Source organism: Leuciscus leuciscus (assembly GCF_965113295.1).
Source record: "Leuciscus leuciscus genome assembly, chromosome: 19".
NCBI lineage: Eukaryota > Metazoa > Chordata > Actinopteri > Cypriniformes > Leuciscidae > Leuciscus > Leuciscus leuciscus.
The window spans coordinates 27,528,399-27,549,941 of record NC_138743.1 but is presented as its reverse complement, the minus strand read 5'-3'; the positions used below and the strand labels follow the sequence as shown (position 1 = coordinate 27,549,941).

The window sequence follows — 21,543 nt, the reverse complement described above, 5'->3', positions numbered from 1 at the left end:
TGGCATGTTTTTTGGTGTAGGGTAAATGGAGATTTAACGTTTGTCTGGGTGAGCGAGCAGAGGCCATAAGACTCACCTCTCCGCCACACACCACAGAGACACACACACACACACACACACACACACATGCTTCAGCAGATTATGACCGCTAATCTCACTTTATGGCACGCTGCCTCAGGCCGAACACTCACACATTCACTTTCTCTCTGATCTCTCGTTCTTCTTCTGTTGCTGCTACACACACATACAGCTGGAGGTTGGCCAGGCATCAGATCACTGTCAGTTCAACTGAAAAGAGTGAATGAATTCAAGATGAGAATTATGTGGGCGTGGCCGACTGGCCGCACTCATATTGATGAAAATGGCAATTGACACTTTTGTGGTACAGTGGCTCCAAAAGTATTCAGACGGTTAAAAGTCACACTTAACTGTATGAATGCCATTGCATAAGATAACAGAATATTTGTTGGGAAGAAATCACACATCATCAAAAAAGTAAATAATTCAGGTTGAATGGGACACTTTTTCCGAGTCAATGGCAAGTTTGTGTGTGTAGCCTATATATAAGTACATATAAGTACATCAGATCAAACTATACGCATTGGGTCTTATTGGTCATACCACAAAGTGCTGATTGTCACTGTTTATTCTCACAGTGATAAGAGAGCATAAATCGTCTTAATTGTGGACTGAGACTTTTTTCTTTTTACTGTGGTTCTTGTTTTTTCACCTCTGAAGTGGCTTTAAAGAGGGTTTGCCTCTTGTGTCAGCCAAGTGAATCCAATTTTTTTCTTCTTCTAATGCTCAGACACTAAAAAAGCTACAACACAAAGGCCTGAGCTTCAAGAGAATCTCAGACCACAACAAAACAGCAGTGAGTACACACATATATTTAAAACGTAAATGCTGACACATACATTGAGACTGCACACCCTCATCTTTACTATAGAGCGACAAACTTCTAATGCACACATGCCAGAACTAATGATTTGGGACACATCACACAAGCCCACACACTAATTTCAAACACACTGATCAGAAACAGTCCTTTCTCACGCAGACATATAGACGCATGAACACACATAAACACATATCAGGCCTCCTTCTGCATACCCTTAATGTGAATCAGCATCAAAGAATTTAACCACAAGACTGTTAGATTGAACAGTGAGAACAGATATCAAAGACATTAATCAAGAAAACTTGAATGAATCATGACATAATTATCAACATTTTTACAGATGCACAATATATCGGTACCATGTCAGCCGATATTGTGAATTAAAACGTTATGTAGATATACCTTTGCCGTAATCTAACGCTCTCTCTCTCTTAGATTTATTCAACGCATTTGCCATTATTCAGATAGTGCCATTTGAGAGAAGTCAGTAAGTGAAGTTGGAGAGTCTTCAGGGTCAGGAACGGACCTCGAGCCGGGACTCGAACTCGGGTCGCCCGAAGCACAATTCCGCTATCAGGATGTTCTCTTAAAGTTAATTTTTATAAACGGTAATGATCTCTAAATTAAAGCACACTAGGCATGCACACTATATTGATACCATATCATTTATTGCCTTATGTTTAATTATGCATGTTAATTTCTCATTTAGATTCTGTCATTAATTACTCACCCTCCTGTTGTTCCAAACCCGTAAGACCTTCGCTCACATTCGGAACACAAATTAAGATATTTTTGATGAAATCCGAGAACTTTCTGTCCCTTCATAGACAGCAATTTGATTACCATTTTCAAGGCCCAGAAAGGTAGTAAAGACATCGTTAAAATAGTCCATGTGCTCATTATTGGCCAGCTCCTGCATCAGCATCACATGCTTGTGCTGTGTTGCTCACGTGAACAGCGTTGGCCAACAATGAGCCGGCGTTCTGACGTATAACCTGGAAGCACTGCGCTGTGTTTACAACGTGAACAGCGTCAGAGACTGACACGGAAGAGAAGAGATTGTTGAATAAAGCCGTAATTTTTGGGGTTATTCTTGTCGCTTTATAAAATTAAGGTTGAATCACTGTAGTCACATGGACTATTTTAACAATGTCATACCTTTCTGGGCCTTGAAACTGGTCATTAAATTGCTGTCATGGAGGGACAGAAAGCTCTCGGATTGTGTTCCGAAGATGAACGAAGGTCTTACGGGTTTGGGACGACATGAGGGACGGTAATTATTAATTAATGACATAAATTTCATTTTGGGGTGAACTTACCCTTTAATCTTGCTGTGATCTAACACTCAGTTAAAGTTAATCTTTAAAAACACTAATAATTCAATATCACTGTTAAATGTAATCTTTAGCAAATCTCAAAATGACTATCCACTTTTCATACTCTAGCTACATTATAATGCTGTGATGCTTAAATTCACTTGTAGCATTTAAAATGATTGAGTTTTTTGCGTTTTATTTTGAGGGTATTTGTTCATTTAATTTATTAATTAATACATTATTTATTTATTTAGTCAAAATTGTACAGAATTTTAATTGTCCATTTATCGATTACCGACCACAACATGAAAATAATTATCATATCGGTTATACTTTTAGGATTGATGCACCTCTAAGTGGTGGACCAGTCAATATCCAATTTTATTCCGATTTTTTTTTTTACATAAACCATATCTGAAGTAATTTTTTCACACTTCACTTTCTTGTGCCTGTAAAAATATGTCTGCACCACTGCTTTTCTTCATCTTTAGTAGCGCATCTCTCTTCTAAAGCAGAGCCTACTGTAAAGGCAGCCTGGGGGAGCGTTTACACAGCACTAATGTGCATGAAATAGAGGATTAGGTTTCGAGGTGGGAGGGGAACGGACATCTTAGGGCCCAGTGGCTGCTGTGCCATGTTCATGTTCCTCATGGGAAGGCTTATCCTAATCGCCCCACTGTCGCACCGGCCCCCCCAGGGCCCATACACAACACCCAGAGGCCCCAAGTCTTTAATAAAACAGGGTTATGAATGTATTTGTCTTAATGCTCTACTACTGGTGGTGTGTGTGGGTGGCAGAGAGGAGGGAGAGGGTAGACAAGAGGAAAGAGAGGGGGAATGGTGCCGCCTTTGAATGGCAAAACTGTGTCCAGTTTAACGGAGCCACTTTAAGCCGATTTTTTTCGGGTCACATCGGCACCAATGAGGGATTAACTTTTTTCACATCAACGCCCGACTGAGATCTCAGCCCTGCTGCATCCTACATCTCACTCTGAGGAGAAAAGGTCCACAGTTGCCCAATTTGTACCAGCCAGGGAGAAGAAAGAATGGGCCATCCTATGAGGGACAAAAAGAAAAATTAGCTCAGTTTTACGGCTTTTTTGTTGTTGTTGTTGTTCAGTCCCTGGTTTTTCCCACAAGGGATCAAATAGATGATGAATGCTATAGTGTCTCTGATTCTCTTTTTCTGTCCATCAAACGAAGGAGCTTGTTCTCACAGGCATCAACGTTTGCGTGCTCTCTAACAAACAGGTGGTATTAGTGAGTACGAGTGTGTTTGTATGCAATTTCCAACATATATTCAACAGTAAACAGGTGTGAGTCTGACGGTCTTTACGTGTGTCAATAACATTAATGGCTTTTCCATCATTTTCCCACAGTGACGCAGCTTCAGCCCTGAGGCGGTTCGCCCAGAATTGACAGCATTTGTATTTGTAAAACACAATTAATCATAAAAGCCATTGTGATTGTGCAGAATTCCAAATGTCTCAGGCTGAGTTCTGTATGTTGGCTAGTTTTCTCCTGGCTCATTCTCACAATGTTATTATCTATTATCGTATGAGTAAACAAACTCTCTGAAAGCTGCATAATTAATGCTGGCCTTGTCAGCTCCTCTGAGCCTCTCTCTAATCTATTTTTCTAACACACTCTCATTATAAACATAAAAGACTGAATCAGAAATGTGTCGGAGTAGAGTACATGAACAGACTCGTATATGCACAGTCATGCTGTTAAAAAAAGAGGAGGAGAAATAGTCAGACTAAAATATGTTTACTCTAACTCAGTAATGTAAACAACAAACCTTAATGGTATTTACATGCAGTAAACATGATTATTCAAACAGTATTTGCACAGAAAACGTGAGAAATGGGTGGAAATTCCAGAGTTCACTTTAAATTTGTCACACAGTTTTTGAATACTTTTTGCACTGAAGTAAGAGTAGTGGATCAGTGATCAAATATTTTTGGACTATCTATTAATTTATTTAAAACAACCAACAAAAAACATACTAGAGAGGGCCCTGCAGACTCTCATGACTGTGTGCCAAGATCAGTTTGCCTCTTAAAATATAATTTGACCTTTTTAAGACAAATTAAGGTTAGTTTAGTTTGTACAATGTCATGTGGTGCAACTCCCCCGAAAATTTCTATTTATGAATTAATAATTCATGATTGTTGTAAAAAAAAAAAAAAAAAAAAAAAATTAAAGGTATTTTGAAAATGGTTTAAAGGTTTTTTAAAACCATATATGCAACCAAAATGATTTCAATGAATACAGTACATCTCAATTAACTTTGCACATATAACCTACAATTTTTATGTTATTTTTTTTTCTTTATTGGGGACAGTCTTATACAGTCTTAATCAACTGTAAGTGGAACAATGTTCAGAATTAGTCAAATTTATTTATTTATTTTTTAAATATTATGTTTCTGTGCTATATGACTTGCTGGTGACTTTATTGGACACGCATAAATCAGAGTTCTAGATTTATCTATGCCCTCTAGACAAAGTCGTTGCAATGATTGTCAGCTGTAAAATTGGCTAGCAGTGCTTGTTCTCTTGTTTTTGGGTTAATGATGCCAGGTCATGTGTGGCCCCACTGCTCTGGTAACATTTATACAGCGGCAGTGACTGATCAAACCTCAACACACACAAGATGAGCAGAAACTTCCCTGCTGCATTCTAAATGTGGAGATTTTGGAGATCTCATCATATAAAATCAGACATGTCATGACCTTTTGACCTTTTGGGTGGCTGCAGCTGGAGTGGGCGTCGGCATCTCTAGTTCCTGCCAGTTCCTTATTTAGCTGCTCTCTGATTGGCTGATTAAGAAGGAGACTCCACAAAGTGGCTGCAAGATTAAAATCTTCTGCACATCTGGGAAGAGAAGAACATTTCAGTGTTTGTGTGAGATGGAAAGGAAGGCAGAGACAGAAACATGTATACAAAAAAATATATATACAAAAAATAAACAGAGGACATAATTCATGTCACACTAAGGGAAACTAGAAAACCACTGAGGTCACCATTCACACCATAACTGCAACCAAAAATTACACAGTAACTGACAATGGAGGGGACAAAAACAAGGACAGCAGAGAGATATGTGTTGAAAAGATGCCAGGAACATGTAATTGTAATTCAAGCTTTTTTGAAGGGATAGTTCACCCAAAAATGAAAATTCTGTCATCCTTTACTCACCCTCAAGTTGTTCCAAACCTGAATAAATGTCTTTGTTCTGTTAAACACAAAAGAAGATATTTTGAAGAATGTCAGTAACCGAACAGTTACTGTTACAGTTACTTTCTTCTGTTCAGCAGAAGAAAGAAATTAATACAGGTTTGGAACGACAATTTTCATTTTTGGGTGAACTATCCCTTTAAGTTATTGCACTCACTTCATGCAAATGTAATTTGTGAATGGTTTATTGGCAGCTAATCCCATTTAGGCTAATTTAGTGATCTAATTCAATTGATAAAGGGATGATTTTGTTTATCCAGGGGCATGTTAAGGGATAATGTACATTTTGCCCATTATTATCGTAAAATAAGCCTTGACAAGGCGTTGTATCCCTCTGAGGGGTTTATAATGATATGACTGTTATGCTACTCATAACAGTATAGCTTACCAAAAAAATTTATAGATATTGTTCTAAATTAATAATTTTATTTAGTGAGAAGAAAAAGCATGCAGAATGATTCAAGGCCTGAAACAATCACAGCAAAGCAGGTAATCGGCTGTCTGGGACAATAGTCAGTTGTACAATTTAATAGCCATTAAATAAAAACATTTGACCACTGATTTGTCTGCTTGATTCTGATTGGTCAATGACAGAATTCTGAGAACAACGAGAATGACCAATCAGATTTAAGAAGAAATGTCACACCCATTTAAACTAAGGATGTGGCCCCTCAGATGTTTGACCCAAGTGGATTATTCAAACTTTCCCCAAAAAAAGAAAAAGAAGCAATGAACAATTTTCTTCAAGAAATTCCAGATGTATTGTAGATAAAATGATGCTGTAAATTGGTGATGAACTTTGCTGCTTTGAATCCAAAAGATGTCATGTGTCATTCATGCACAAGCATGCCGTTCTTGTGCACATTTTACAAAATAATCGTAACTCCACCAATGAGTGTTAGCATTTATATGCCAACATGAGATATTTATCATTTTATTTATTATCCATGTAAATATCAGCTTTAAACTCCTTTTACAGTCATAGGGGGAAATTGCCTGTCTCCGGTGATCAAAAAAAAAAAAAAAAAACCTTCATGATGCCCCTGGTATCGAGTGTTAATGAACTTTCATTTGTTACTTTAATGTGAGAATTTCTTTCCTTTCATTTTCAGGGCTGCAAGTGGAGCTGACAGATCCCCTGAAGAGTGATGGGTATGTCCACATACAGTGTTACTGGCACGAGCGAGGAGAATAGCAGCTCTCGCAAGTCCACCTGTGAGTGTTTTCTGAAGAGAGGATAGAAAATACAAGAGGAGTGGGTGGTCACCGTGCTACTCGGTTTGTGTGGGTGAGCGTGTGTGTGCGTCTCAGTGAGCCAGCTCCCATGCTTGGTAAAAATCACCTAATTTTTCACTTGAGTGGCTCTCTTTGGGCAGTTCCCCCCTTCATCGACCCCTTCAGAGTAAAATTCCTCTAGTGAGTGTGAAGACTGCACTCGCAGTGCCCCCCACTCCCCCAGCACACACCGAGGGGCATTGAAAATGCATTAACACCAAATCAATGGAAAACAGTGGAAAAAAAGCAAAAAGAGAGAGGGCGAAAAAAAATCTCCTTAGCAACATAATCTAGATGGCCTCACGAAAGGAGAGGGGAGTGTGAAAAGAAAGGGGAAAAGAGGGAAAGAGAAAGGGGAGGGGGTAGCTGAGCGTTTAGTGCAGAATAAGAGACTGAACACTGAGAGGTCTTGCACACAGACAGCGACAAAATGGAGAATTAACACAAGAGAAACTGTTCCTATTTAACACCAGGGGAAAAGCGACTATATTAACACCCTCCCATTAGGGGGTAAGGGGGGAGGACAGGATAGACCCCTGAAACTCTCTCCCAAGGGAAAAGAGAAAGTCAGCAATAATTGTTCTCTTTTTTCCCTTTATTTCTAACTAATATAAAGTAATTTTAACATACAATTATATTTTTTTATCTTACTGTTAACTTTTCAGTATGTAACTTTTCTTATACTGTAATAAGTCTTGTATACAAGAAACCATTCATATTATTTCCATTTTTTTATGTTTTGTATATATTATATTATATCATATCATATATTATTATTTCCCCTAGTGAGAAAAAACCTATACCAAAATGTATTTAAAATACATTTATTTCATACTAAGTATACTACAAATCCATTAACACATTTACTGACATTCACTTGAGACTTACTCTATAAATATAATGAAACTTTATTTGGAGTACTACTTTATTGCACAATGCATATTTCTTAATATTAAGCCTTAAAATGTGTTATTATTATTAGTAAGGATAGTATGATCTCTGTATAATATCAGTCTTTAAATGCAAGAGATTTAAAGTGAACCTAAAGTATACTTGCAATAGTTCCACTTTAGCGCAATCAAATATACTTAAGTATATCTTCAGCACTATTTCCGGAAAACTAAAGTGCATTAAGTACAAAATTAGTTGAGCCACCTGATATTATTTTTTATTTTATTTTATTTTATTTTATCACTTTAAATTTCACTATATATATATATATAAATTAGGAATCATTCTGGGTATTAGTCACATCAGTTATAAGTCAGGAAGTTCAGTTAAGCAAATGTCCTGTAGTCAAGGCAAGTCACCTACAACAGTGCTTTATACAATACAGATTGTTTGATAACAGTGATAACAGAAAAAATTATGCATTTCAGCTGTTGTTCAGCAGAAGTTAGTTCAGTGTTGCTCAAGACAGAATGCAGATCCATTATTTTGATTGGAGATTGATAAAAAAAAAAAAAAAAACTCTGTGGAAAGAAAAGGAAGGATATATTCTGTTATTCCCAATTCAATTAGTTTGGTGGTGGACACTGGTTACCAGTCTCTATGTAAATGACCTTTAACCTCCACTACATGATCTGGTCAATGGTGGGAGGGTTAGACTTAATTAGAAGGTCATTAAAACCTGCCCCCTGCAAGCCATTAGCTTTATAACTGCCCACACACATACCCATAGCTGACCCTCGGCTGTAATGAGCCCGTTCAGGCAACTTCATCAAGAAACACGTTGGATTCTTTCTGTTCCACTGCATCTGCACAGATCAGATCCCAGATCTAATGTCAATAAGTGAAGATTAATTTGATGATATTATTTCACTTCAATCGCTTGAATCATGTTGTTAAATGATGAACTAACATGTCATTGATTGATGAAGTGGAATCATGTGAACTGAAATGTCGAACTAGAATCATATTTTTAAAAGGGAAAAACACATATTTTCCAGCTGAGTGTTTCTGGAGCGTTCGGGCCATTATTTTCTAGGCTGCATTAAATTACTGTAGCAAAATGTGTTCCCATGCTCTCTGCCAAGCTGAAGTTAAATAATATGAAAAATAAATTTGCACGTTAAGCGTACAGGTAGTGTTATAGACTGCTTTGAGAATAAGAAGCTTTATAAACGTGCACATTAAGTTGGACAACAAAATTTAGGTTAAAGGAAAAAGTGGTGGCGTTCAGGTGAAGATTTCCTGGCGTCACTCTTGTCCAATGGAATCTGGTGCTAAGAAGGCCTATCTAAAGACTGAAAGATTAAGATAAAACAAGGGAGACTGAATGAGAAAGAGAGAATAAGTGAGAGCCGACAACTTCATCTACAGAGGCATTAACAAAGACAGTACAAAGGCGAAAGGAGAGAAAAAGGGAGAGAGAAAAGGGCCAGAGGTTAGCCAAGACAGAGAGAGATGGAAAAACAGCGAGAGAGAGACAAGGCGTAAAAGAGGGAGAAAAGAGAACGACTGATGTAGATAAACAGGGAAGAAAAGGAGAGAAAGAGAGATTAATAAAGAGGCAGAAGTGGAGAAAAATAGAAACTGAGGGAGAAAGAAGGGACTCCAGCGACTCTCTTTGTCCCAATCGCCGATTTCACACCGACACAAAGGGCTCGGTGGACGTTTCATCCTTTCATTAACGTTTCTCTGGCGTTTATTCAGCGTTAGTCTGTGACGTTATGAAGTCAGTCCCATTCAGGCCACATTATAAATCACCTCCGCCGCTGCAGAGCGTGGCCAATCGGCCAATTACGCAGTGTGGCCGCCCCTGAACACGCAGGACAATGGCATCACAAGGCCAATAAACAAGCCTCTAATAGGGCGGCGGGGAAAACGCGCCCAAAACAGGCCCCAACCGCCCGCCGCACGCACGTATTCCATCATCCCCATGCCCTCGCATTTCCTCCCGCTAACGCCAGCGCACACACACAGCTGTGGAGGGAGCGAGGAAGGGGCAGAAGGGTAGTACTGGCACACCGAGAGAAAAATGACCCGGCGATAGTGCGCCATGCAAACCCCCCCATAGCCCTTTTCAGGCTGGGAGCCAGAACAAAAGCATACTGTTGCCATACTGTGACGTTCATTCTAGCCAGTTAGCACAGCTGCAAGAGCTCACCTTGCGCTAGCGACTATTGTTGGCCTGTTTTAGAGCCTCTTCCATCCATCTTCTGGACTGGATGAGACAAATACAGACAGAGAGAGAGAGAGAGAGAGAGAGAGAGTTCGACTGAGAGAAAGTGCTCGGGTGATGCAGCTGCAAAGTGAATGAATGCGAGCGTAAAGGTGAAAAGGGGAAGACTGGAGAGACGGAGAGAGAGGTGTCAATGTAACAGACCGCAGGGTGGTCCCACCCACTCACTTACAGAGCAGCTGCCTAGCAGTTAAAAAGTAACCTCAGAGATCAACCGACCAATGATATTTGCCACCTTTTTAGCTATTTTTGAGCTATTTTAGCACAATGAAAAGCTGAAGTTGGATTTAAAGGAAAAATCTGGGTGCAAAACAGCTCAATTGACAATTTTTTTTTTACATATTTTTGATTACCACAACAAAAAGTCACTCATCCCTAATATATATATATTTTATTTTTATTTTTTTGATTTTTTTGAAGCGCTGACAATGGAAGTGAGTGGGGCACATTTTTGGAGGATTTAAAAGCAAAAATGTGCCGAATCATTTTAGCACTTACATACATTTCTTTTTGTTCACATAAAGAATGATACAGTAACTATAAAGATAACTATGACAATAATATTAGTGTCCACACCAAATGTTAACATTACGTTTATTATAAGAATGTGCTACAGTTATATCGTCTGCCGCTTTAAATGCTCAAGCTCTTTATAGTGATCCCAACCATGTTGTTATTGTTATAGTTGTGGTGTGGAGTTCACTATTCTCATAGAATTAGAACGATTATTAAAACTGTATAATTATTGTACTTGTACAGGATTATTGGTGTATGTTTTACCAGAAACTGCTATTTCAGTCTTTTTACTTCGAAATGTCATGTTTAATTCAGTGTGTTTCTTGCCATTTCTTTGTAATTATTTGTGAAATTTACTAGCAATATCTGTGTAAAAATTATATCATAGCTTTTTTATTTTTTTATAAATCCTATACTTTTTTTTTTATTCGTGTACTGTTGGTTTAGTGTTTATAGTGCTTTGTTTGCATGGCAACAAAGTTGTAAAGTTTAATATAACTTTATAGAGAGCACACAGAAAAGGTTAGTAAGATTGTTTTTTACAACAAAGTCATGTTAACAGACATTATTTACATATTGAGGCCATACACTGCAAAAAAAAAAAAAAAATGTTTTTCTTACTTATTATTTTTGTCTTGTTTCCTGTCCAAATCTACAAATTCTTAAACCAAGATTAATTTACTAGACAAGTAAAAAGACATAGCTATTATGACTTGTTTTCTGGAGTGAAAAATATTTTAAATTAAATTATTATTTAAATTAAATTAAATGTCAAATCCTGTCAAATTATAAATTAAAACAAGCAAAATGATCTGCCATTGGAGTGAGAAAAATGATCTTGCTTCCATTTGAATTAAAATAATTATTCTTACCCCCCTGGTAAATCATTTTGCTTGCTTTAAGCAAAAACTCACTTCATTTAATATTTCCCCCCCAGAAAACAATGCATAATATATCTTATGCCATTTTACTTATATAGTAAATGCATCTTGTTTTAATAATTTTTAGATATTTAGACTGGAAACAAGACAAAAAATGTTCAGTGTACGACTGAAACAGTAAGTATTTTAATGTTTACTGTTTTCTCATTTCCATTGTAAATACCTTACTGTAACCCAGATTTTTGCTTTTTGTTGTTGTTGTTGTAATCAACAGTATTCCGCTATATCTTAACTTGTCTCGAACCTGGAATATTTCATTAAATAAGAATGAAAGCGTAGAGGTGCCCGACGTCGGCCCAGCTGCAAGTGTAGAAATAAGAGACAAAGGTCACCGGCACTACAAACTATCCTCATGAACCCTCCCCATGTACCAACATCTCTCGCAGAAAAAACCCACCGTCGCAAATCGGCAGTGTCCCGTCCTCTTTCGCTCATACAAACTTCATCAACGGCCTGCGTACCTCCGTGAATGCTCCCTCTCTAGATGCTCTCGCTGAAGTGTCTGCAGCTGCTAAGAGAGTGTTAGTGTCATCTATTGGTTGAGTGAGACTAATAGCACTTGGTACTATGACACTAAATACCCCTCGCACAATTCTAACTTATTCATTAAAAAGACCCCAGGCACGTTACTAACCGACTAAATATCTCCACCACAATGCCACTTGTGCACGAAATTTCCACGATACAAAAACACTTGTGCACAAAATCTTTCCAATACATTTCTAAAATGCCCACTCGAACAAATCACCCTGTAGGTAATACCAACCAAACAATACAACTTCATGCTCTTAGATCTCAAGGCACCAGTCCTCCATTGTGTCTGTTCCAACATTTAACTAGTTCTCTCTTGCAAAACAGAGGCATTTGTGAAGCTAAAGTAGCCTATAGCTGACAATTGCACAAGCGCTTGGATGAACTTAAAGGTTTAACTGATTAAAAAACAATATAGTAAAAAAGTCATTAACAAATTAGTATTTTTTCATATCATGACCGCCAATCAATAAATTTGCAATATAAATAAAATTTATAAAAAATTTATAAAACTTTTATCCAAAAAAATGTGCTTTACTTAATCTTTTAATTATTTTATGTAATTTTTAGTCAATGTATATTTCTTTGCTTAAGTGCTTAAGTGCACTTAAGCACAAGTGTAATAAGATTAAGTGCTTTACTTAATCTTTTAATTATTTTATGTAATTTTTAGTCAATGTATATTTCTTTGAATGATGTCCAAACGGTGGTGTTATCGTTAACTTATATTAAAGGGAACATATCATAAAAATCGGCCTTTTTCCGTGTTTAAGTGCTATAATCGGGTCACCGGTGCATCTACCAACCCAGAGAAAAAAGTGACAACCCAGTAACTTTGTTTTGGTAAGCCTTTCTCTGCAAGCATGTCAAAAAATAAACCGATCATATTTCGCTCCCCTTCTGATGTAGGAAGGGGATCTTATCATAATATTACCGCCCCTTAATCTGCATGTTTCCACCCACGGCGCCGCCATTTGGTTTTCGCAAGCAATAACAGTGTAACCAGTTCTAATGCAATGGCAAAAGTTCGAGTAAAGCATGCAAACTGTTCTTTTGTTGCTGCACAGATGAGCACAGAACATTATTTGACCAACAAATGTCACAGTTGTCTTATAAAGACCTCAGGGAATTGTGTCAACTTGTGTAAAAGTTAAACATGGCAAGTCGATCAGATGAATCAATGTAACTCCACAACAACTACACAAATGTATCCACTAACCATTCAGAAACGTCCAGGTGCAGTCTAATTGCAACCTCTTCATGAGTCTCTCCGTAAGGCTGCACTCCACTACTGGTTATTTCTTAAATTTGACTGAGATTCGTGTGTTTTGTTATTGCTTGAGTATCCGAAGCTCCTGTAAAGGATCGGTCCTCTTCTGAACGGGGGCGGGGAGTAGCAGCTCATTTGCATTTAAAGGGACACACACACAAACTGAGCAAAAAGCTATAATAAATGATCTGGGAGGTATTTTGAGCTGAAAGTCCACAGACACATTCTGGGGACACCATATATTTATATTACATCTTGTGAAAAGGGGTATATGTCACCTTTAACTAATAAATAAACAAGAAAAAATAACATGGATACATGGATATCCTTTTTGAGATAAACGTGAAGTTGAGAAAACTTAATTTCTTTAGGTGTTACCAATTGAAGTAATTTTTTTAAGTTTATCCAACTGTTCACTTTTTACAGATTATTGTTGTTTTCAAAGATTCACTGTAAGTGAGCGTTAGATGATGGCAAAGGTAATCTAAATGTAAAAATAGTGGAAATGAGCAGCAAGATAAAATATCCAATATTGACCGATAAATAAAAAATCTCCAATATCAACCAATAAATTATATGGTATTGGTATATTGTGCATCCACAAAACTTCAACAATCATTGTCAGACCATTTGCTGATTACAGATATGGAATTCTGGACACAATCAAGTAGAAATTACCAACATTTCACAACTCTCTGAGTCGGCCTCTGTCTTTTTGTTTCTTTCTTTTTAACTAACCCATGTCCCATTTACAAACACATTTCAGCGGGGCAACTTGATTACCATTCAGGTGGACGTCTGGCTGCAGCTTGTACTTGTTGGAAGAGCTCTTCGGAGTTGCTTAGAGAAGTGTGTGTGTGTGTGTGTGTGTGTATGCGTGTGCGTGTGGTTGGAGGGGGTGGTGGTGCTGAGGGATCGATTTGATTCTAATCGGACCATGAAAAGAACATGATCTAACTGCTTTCAGCTGGGAGTACATTTAGGCCCTCTCCACTATTTGCTCTCCCTCTCTACTCCCCTTTTCCTTTCTTTGACGCGCTCTCTCGCTCTGTCTCTCGCTCTTTGACACACAATGTCTCTGGCCGATTCAAAAAGCCTTGAATGTCTCATTAATGACTTTGTGAATACTGGGGTAGAGAGATTTGAGGATGGACGTGGGGTGGGAGGGAGAAAAAAACAGGGATGGAAAGAAAAGGGTGGAGAAAGCGTAAAAAATTCCAGGATTGTTTAAAAGGCTTTGCAGTGGATTATCATGACAGCGTTTTAGAGGCTCAATGGGGTTGACCCCTTTGAATGCCTGTGTATTCGGCCCGAGACACTCGTTGGCTCCAACCAGGACTCTCGCTGACTCTGAAAGTTTGTCTTCTTTCTGCATTTTCCTCCTGTGTCCCGTCCCAGCATTTGTAGTCTTCTCTGTGTGTCTTTCAAATTTTATATCCCCATTTCCATCTTCCATTGTCACTCGCTCTCTTTCTCCCTGTCTGTGATATAATTTATCCATATTTCACTCCCGTTCTTCCATCCACTTGTCGTTGGGTGAAAAATATGTCCTCACTGGGTGATTTTCTCTCTCTCAGGATAAATCTGTTAAAGTTCCCTCTGCTTTTCAGCCGCTCCTGTCATCAGGATAGTTAACACAACACTGAGGGCCATAAGTCAGAAGCCAAAGGTCAAAGGTCAAGGTGGTCATGAGGCTCTCTTTTTCTGGATTTCTATTTTATTTGACTTTTTTTCCATGAATACTTCACACATGATTATAGTCAAGACAAATGGTAAGAAGTAAATTATTTTTCATTCCCCGAGTCAAATACTAGTTAAGTCTCTCCACATAATACACATACTTCTAATAAATTACAGAAATAAAAAGCCAGTCTGAAGGATACATAAATAGTTAAATGTTATTATTATTATTATTATTACCTGATTTTGCTGTTTCTGGCTTTTTGTTTCTGTCTCCTGAAATATTCAAAGCTTGGTGGTATAAGTTTCTTGTACGTCCACCATTAGAAAGTGTTTTTTACTTGATAGAAAATAATATGTATTTATTGAAATAATAATAATAGCAAAAGGAATTTATCCTATTTCATTATTAGTTATTATTTATACCCTTATTATTATTATTAATTACATGATTTTGATGTTTCTGGCTTTTTGATTGTCTCATGAAATGTAGTAAGTTTAGAAAATGTATTTATTTATTTATTTATTTATTTATGTGCAGTAGTAATTTCAATATTAATAGGAAGTTGTATCTTATATAAAATATATATCATCTACATATCATATATGTATATATACATCTTATATGTATGTTAAAATGTATTATTATTGTATTTAGTAGAAACAAATTCTATAATAATCCTCATGTTACAAAAATGTATTTGCGCATAATCTAATAAACACGCCACTCTCACAGAGGATGAAACTGTGAATATGTCAGTAGACAAACATCAGAGACAGAGGAATCTTAAAGAGAGCAACATGAAAGAGATAGAGAGGAAGGGATAGAGATGGAGGAGACTTTGGCAGGTGCTGCGAACCCTTCACACATTCATCCACATCATTCTGCTTGACTTGAACTAGAGTCGCTGCAACGAGCAGGTGAGGGGATACAAATTCTAGTGGGAATGAGGGGGACTATAGCTCTGTTGCTTGCATACAAATTTCATCCCCCTACCCCCAAAACACTCACACATGCACACAGACAGACACAAATGGACTAAGGCAACACAAAGACGTAGCCACACTTGAAAGTCTCTTCAGCTCTAGTTAAACAGGACAGAGTGCGAGAGAGAGGAGCACAGCACAGCCCTTTCAGATCGGCCCACTCCTCTCTGTACATGCACAACATTAAGGTCCTCTGGGCTATTTATGACACAAGGAAGCACAAAACTGCCACAATTAATGAGACACAGGGAAAACACCTTATCCCAAGGTGGCTGAAACAGTGCTGGAAGCTTTCCATACAGCATTAAAAGGCTTCCTTATCCTCAAGCTCGTATTTGAGACCCAAAAGAGTTGTGATAATTCAATTAGTCCTTTTTTTCATCCAGCTACGTGAAGTGCACCCCAGATTGTAGAGTGCTTTACCCTACACAAATTAATTGGGCCACCACAACAATCACAACTTTTATAGTAGTATTCAGATTGTTTAGTGCTAGATGTTCTTACGATTTTAGCGTGGCTTGAATGGATGCTTGTAGCGCAGTGTGGTTGCGTCCATTGAGATGTAGTGTGGGTGAATGTTGCAGTGGAAAAAGACAGAGTGGGAGATGAAAGTGTTTTCTAAATATTAGTCTTTTGGCAATTTGTGCATTGCTAACAGTTTATACATCGATCAAAAGATTAATGGTTTTTGCCTTATAGGGAAGGTAAAAGTAAACCATTAAACACTGGAATGAGGAACATCCAATCAAAATACGGTAAACTGTAAATCCTGTGCATTGAATCTTTAAAGTCGCGTTGTAATGGACGTAGCGACAGAATTTTTTGATGATTAGCTGGAGGCAGATGAAATAGAGATGTACAGAAAGGGGTGTGGTAAATGCAGACTAAATGATTGGACAAGTCTTGCATACATCACCAGAGAGAACCAACTGCACCAACATTACATATTTTTTAATTAAAATAAAAAATGTATCATTTCACTGTAGCCTATAACTTGTGATGTCCCTTGATGTCTGTTTTTTTTCTTTTTTTTGGGAGTTTTAGAACATTGTACAGCACATTGGTCAACTGTGGTTGTTTTTAATTGTGCTTTATAAATAAATTGAGATTGAGATTGAGAAGTCTGGCATTTTACTGGAAGATCGAGTAATGACATTTTGACTTAAAATTAAAATGCTAAAAAAAAAAGGGAAGCATATGCATGCATTAATCATTAACAAAAAAATAAATAACATGCATTTAGAAAATAATTATCATATGGCAGCTGTCTGGCTCTGAGTGAGATGCCAAATGGGAACATGGTTTGTGTAACTTACTATAGTAAAGTTGACCGAGTGGATCAGGTAGTCCAAGCTGGTGTGATTGAGTGGAGGTGAGCACTAATTTACATACATTCATGGCTCCGCGTATAGGCTATACTAGATGAAGCAAGGGTGTAGTACATTCAAGCTATTTTAAGGCATGAAAAAATTATTTTCACAGGAAAGATGTCAAAGATGTGTTTTAAGGGATAAAATTATTGACTGAAGGGGGACTATTATTTGTAATTTTCATTTTCAACAAAGTTGTAAAATTATATGTAACAGAAAATGTTAGTACCGGTAAGCTGTTTTTTCCACACTAAAAATGTTAACATGCATATTCTTTGTCTTGTGGGTACTTCCGAAGAAGTGAGTATTTTAATGTTTATGGATTTGCTCCATTTACTTTGTTGTAAATGCCTGACTGCAACCTAAAAATTTGCTTATTTTAAAGAAATCAAGGGACGAGCTGAAATAATTTTTTGATGTTATCAACATTATGCCATAAATGCTTTTGACTGACCTTAACTTGTATTGAACCCACAATATTTATAGTTTAAATGAAGGAAAATTCCAAACCAAACTTGTTTTTTCTTCGACACAATCAGGCTAAGTCAGGTGTTTCAACCAAATGCCATACAATTATGCCTCTGTTGTTAAATAGGCTCAATTAGAGTTATAAAAGTTGCTTTTGGTATCTAACAATCTCCAAAATTTGCATCTATTCCTATTTGTGAACCTTATGTAACCATGTGTTTTGGAAAATCAGGAACAAGAATGCATCAAATGAATAAACCAACAGCTCTGGGATAAAATCTCTAATCTATGTGGCATTAAGATGTCTGCCTTAGAGTAATTGTTTCTGTATTGAGCACACCATGCTACAAACACAAGCACTTTAGTGACTTACCATGGATTTGGCACATTATCCTGCACAGCTCAATTCATTCCAGAACTACTTATCCTGGCTTCAAAGGGACGCCTATAGAACACACAGGTTACTAGTGTAGGCTGATGTTTATGTAAACACAGAGAACCTCAAATGACTCAATAAGCAGTAGGCTACGACCCACTGACGCATGATAGGTCCGACTAACCTTGGGAACTGGATTAGACGTACAAACAGAGCAGAACTTTGCTTGTAAAGCATCACACTGCTGCAAAAACAGTGCAGGGGGGGTCATTAGAAAAGATGTCTGAGATATAATCTTGCAAGGTGTAGTGAAAGAGATTTTAGGTTAATTAGGTTAATTATTATTTGATTTTTTTTTGTAAAAGAGGTTCCCCAGCACATTCTCAGAAAAAAAAGGTACAAAAGCTGTCACTGGGGCAGCACCCTTTCATATTTGTACCTAAATAGTGCACATTAGTACCTCAAAGGTACATATTGGTACCAAAAGTGTACATATTACTATCTAAATGGCACATATTAGAAAGGGTACCGTCCCAGTGACAGCTTTTGTACCTTTTTTTTTTCTGAGAGTGCATGTAAAACTTGATGTTCCTAACTTTTTTCCAAAGATTATTTATCATATAAATTTTTCAGTTTAGACAACTGCAGAGATTACATAACTAAAAAATGTAGGATGCACCAACATTACAATTCTGGCTGACACCAATATTTATTGTATTTTGTTATGGCTTTTAACTGATAAATATTCAATATCAAAATTCTACACTATTTTGTCATAAATAACACACACATGCACACCCACACGTGCACAAATCAGTTGTGTTTGATGCTACAAGTAAATTTCATGCATCATTGTAACTAAGTAAGGAATAGGCTTATTGACAACGGGCTGTTGAATTATTGCCCACTCGTGGCCGTTACATTTTTCCATAATTCAACGGCCCACAGAGTCAATTATTCCACATGTACAGTATATTACTCCACATATACTGTACTGTATCACTATCCATATCCATAGTGATATGGAGCTGAGGTCGTACGACCTCACTCGTACGAATTCATACATTTTTCTAAACCCACGTGATGGTTAGGTTTAGGGGAGGGGTCAGGGGTAGGTCATTCCTGTGAATTCCTACGAATTGGGCAACTCGTAAAATATGTACGATTTAGCAAAAATCACACTAATTCGTACGAGTGAGGTCGTATGAATTTTAGAGAGAGAGAGAGAGAGAGAGAGAGAGAGAGAGAGAGAGAGAGAGAGAGAGAGAGAGAGAGAGAGAGAGAGAGAATGAATTACCTGAGTCAGTGCATCTCTCGACAACAGTGTTCGGCAGCAACATCTCTAATAACAGCGCAACTTTAAGTTTATCTGCTCCAAGAAAAGCGCCTTTATTACATCACTAGTGAGAAATGGCAGGTAGCTTTTAAGTTGTTCAAATATTTTACTGATTAAATCGTCAGAGCAGCCTGACAACACGTTTCTGTGCCAGTGCATGTGTGTGCATTTGAAAGAGCGGTAGAAAGAGTATACTGTCCATACATAACAAAATGCAATTTTGTGGCAAAAAAACAACAAAAAACATGAAAATGATTTGTTGTTTTTATCATTTAATATTTATTTGTTTGGTCAGTGTCGTTGTGGGTTTTGGTTCTTTTTCTGTTGTAGTCTGTAAAGACCTTCACTGAAATCATTTGGCGAAGTGATATGGAGCTGTAATGCGGTCAAGACCTGCCTGGAACTACTTTAGTCATGTGTTTCTCTGAAAATAATTGCACACCTTAGAACTTTTGTGAACCAATCATATTCAAGCATGCAACAACCCCGTAGTATAATGTACATTATGAAGATGAGATTTGCCCAAGATTACATTTAACAGTGTTATTAAATATTAAAAACACTGAAGGATTTGTTTTGCATGTATGTTCCAGGAATGGCAGTGGCTGGAATAGAGGTTTTTCAAAGCACATTTTTTAAAAGATTGAGGGGTTTTGGTGGTGCTGGCAATACAAATTTTGGCACTGTTATCATACAACATTATAACAGTGCCAAAAATAACACAAACAAGCAAGAAAGTAATGGTAATCAGAGATTGACAAAATGAAATGATGCCCCTAACTTTGACCAAATAGGCTCTGAATGGCCTGATCTCAGTTTATGGCAATATCATGACATAGATGCTCTCTACTCTCAAACTAATCTCTGAAAATCATCCTCATCACTAACACAGTAAGAGAACAGCAGATTATATCAGAAAATGGCAGCATAAACTCATTTATAACATGTGTGCCCTGTTCATCCAGAAAGAAAGTGATGGGGGAAAGAGTGTGTTAGAGAGGGAAGGGTTGACGGTAGTCATTAAAGTCAACTAGTGTTCCCTAGTAAGAGGGCAATCTTGGAAGAGTGGTGTGTATTTGTGAGTGTAAAAATGCGTAACAATGTTCCAATGAGCCATGATAAACATTACTGTAATTGACAGAAAAACACCACTTTTACACTCAAGCCAATCAATAAATTGTGCATCTGCTCACAAGAGAGTGAACAGAGGAACCCCTCATCAGAATAAGGAACACAAATGAACATCAGTGTCTTCTGAATCTGTTCTGCTAACTTTCTAGTTTTTTTTTCTTTTTCTGACAATAGGAGAAGGACTGTCCTTCCCAGGGCCGGCCCGCGGCATAGGCGGTATAGGCAAATGCTAGGGGCGCCACTCATACATAGGGGCGCCAGAATGAGTGAACGAGTGAATTTTTTTATATTTTTTTTTTACTTTTTTTTTAATATATATATATATATATAATACTATTTTAAAACCATTAATTAGAAATACTACCAAAAAAAAAAAAAAAAAGTCCGGCTCACCAATCGTCCCCCGCCCATCGAGTGCTTGAAGTGCGTCAGAAACAGAGCGCGCGCGCGATCAGTTGTTGGTAATTTGTTGTGTAGCGTGCGCGACTCCGCATCCAATGTAGACAACACTGCTTTTGTTAACACACAGCTCGTAGAAACGGGCCTGACAGCTCGCGCCAGTTCTAGACGCGGTGAAAGTTTCCTGATTGTGACGGAAGGCCGAATTTACATGACACATTATAAATGAGCTATGAGCATAGTCTGCGATAGATACAGTACCAAAAAGAAGAGATAGGATAAAAGGGGATAAAGACAGAGGTAAAGTGATGTAGTGAATGAACAATTTATGGCATAGGAGTAAGATACTATAATTTCATGGCAGTTATTTTTACCTTAAACTTAATGTTAGCAGTTGTTCTGAGTTCTCCAGAGTCCCCAGACTGTGTGGTTTTGTAACAATCATGTCAGTTTTAAGACGCATTTTTTATTATCACTTTTTTATTAATGTTTTACTCTACAGTTGTGCAGTTGTGGGGATACAGTGCAGGCCAAAAGTTTGGAAACATTACTATTTTTAATGTTTTTGAAAAAAGTTTCTTCTGCTCATCAAGCCTGCATTTATTTGATCAAAAATACAG

The 21,543-nt window shown here is 37.5% G+C and overlaps 1 long non-coding RNA gene across 1 annotated transcript in view; it reads right to left on the bottom strand.

The window, feature by feature from the left end:
• Positions 1 to 3,991: 3,991 nt before the first annotated feature.
• Positions 3,992 to 21,543, bottom strand: part of LOC309482267 — a 33,091-nt gene continuing 15,539 nt past the window's right edge. Inside the window, exon 3 of the long non-coding RNA XR_014200274.1 lies at positions 3,992 to 5,096. This is a non-coding gene — a long non-coding RNA (uncharacterized lncRNA). The remainder of the gene's footprint in view (positions 5,097 to 21,543) is intronic.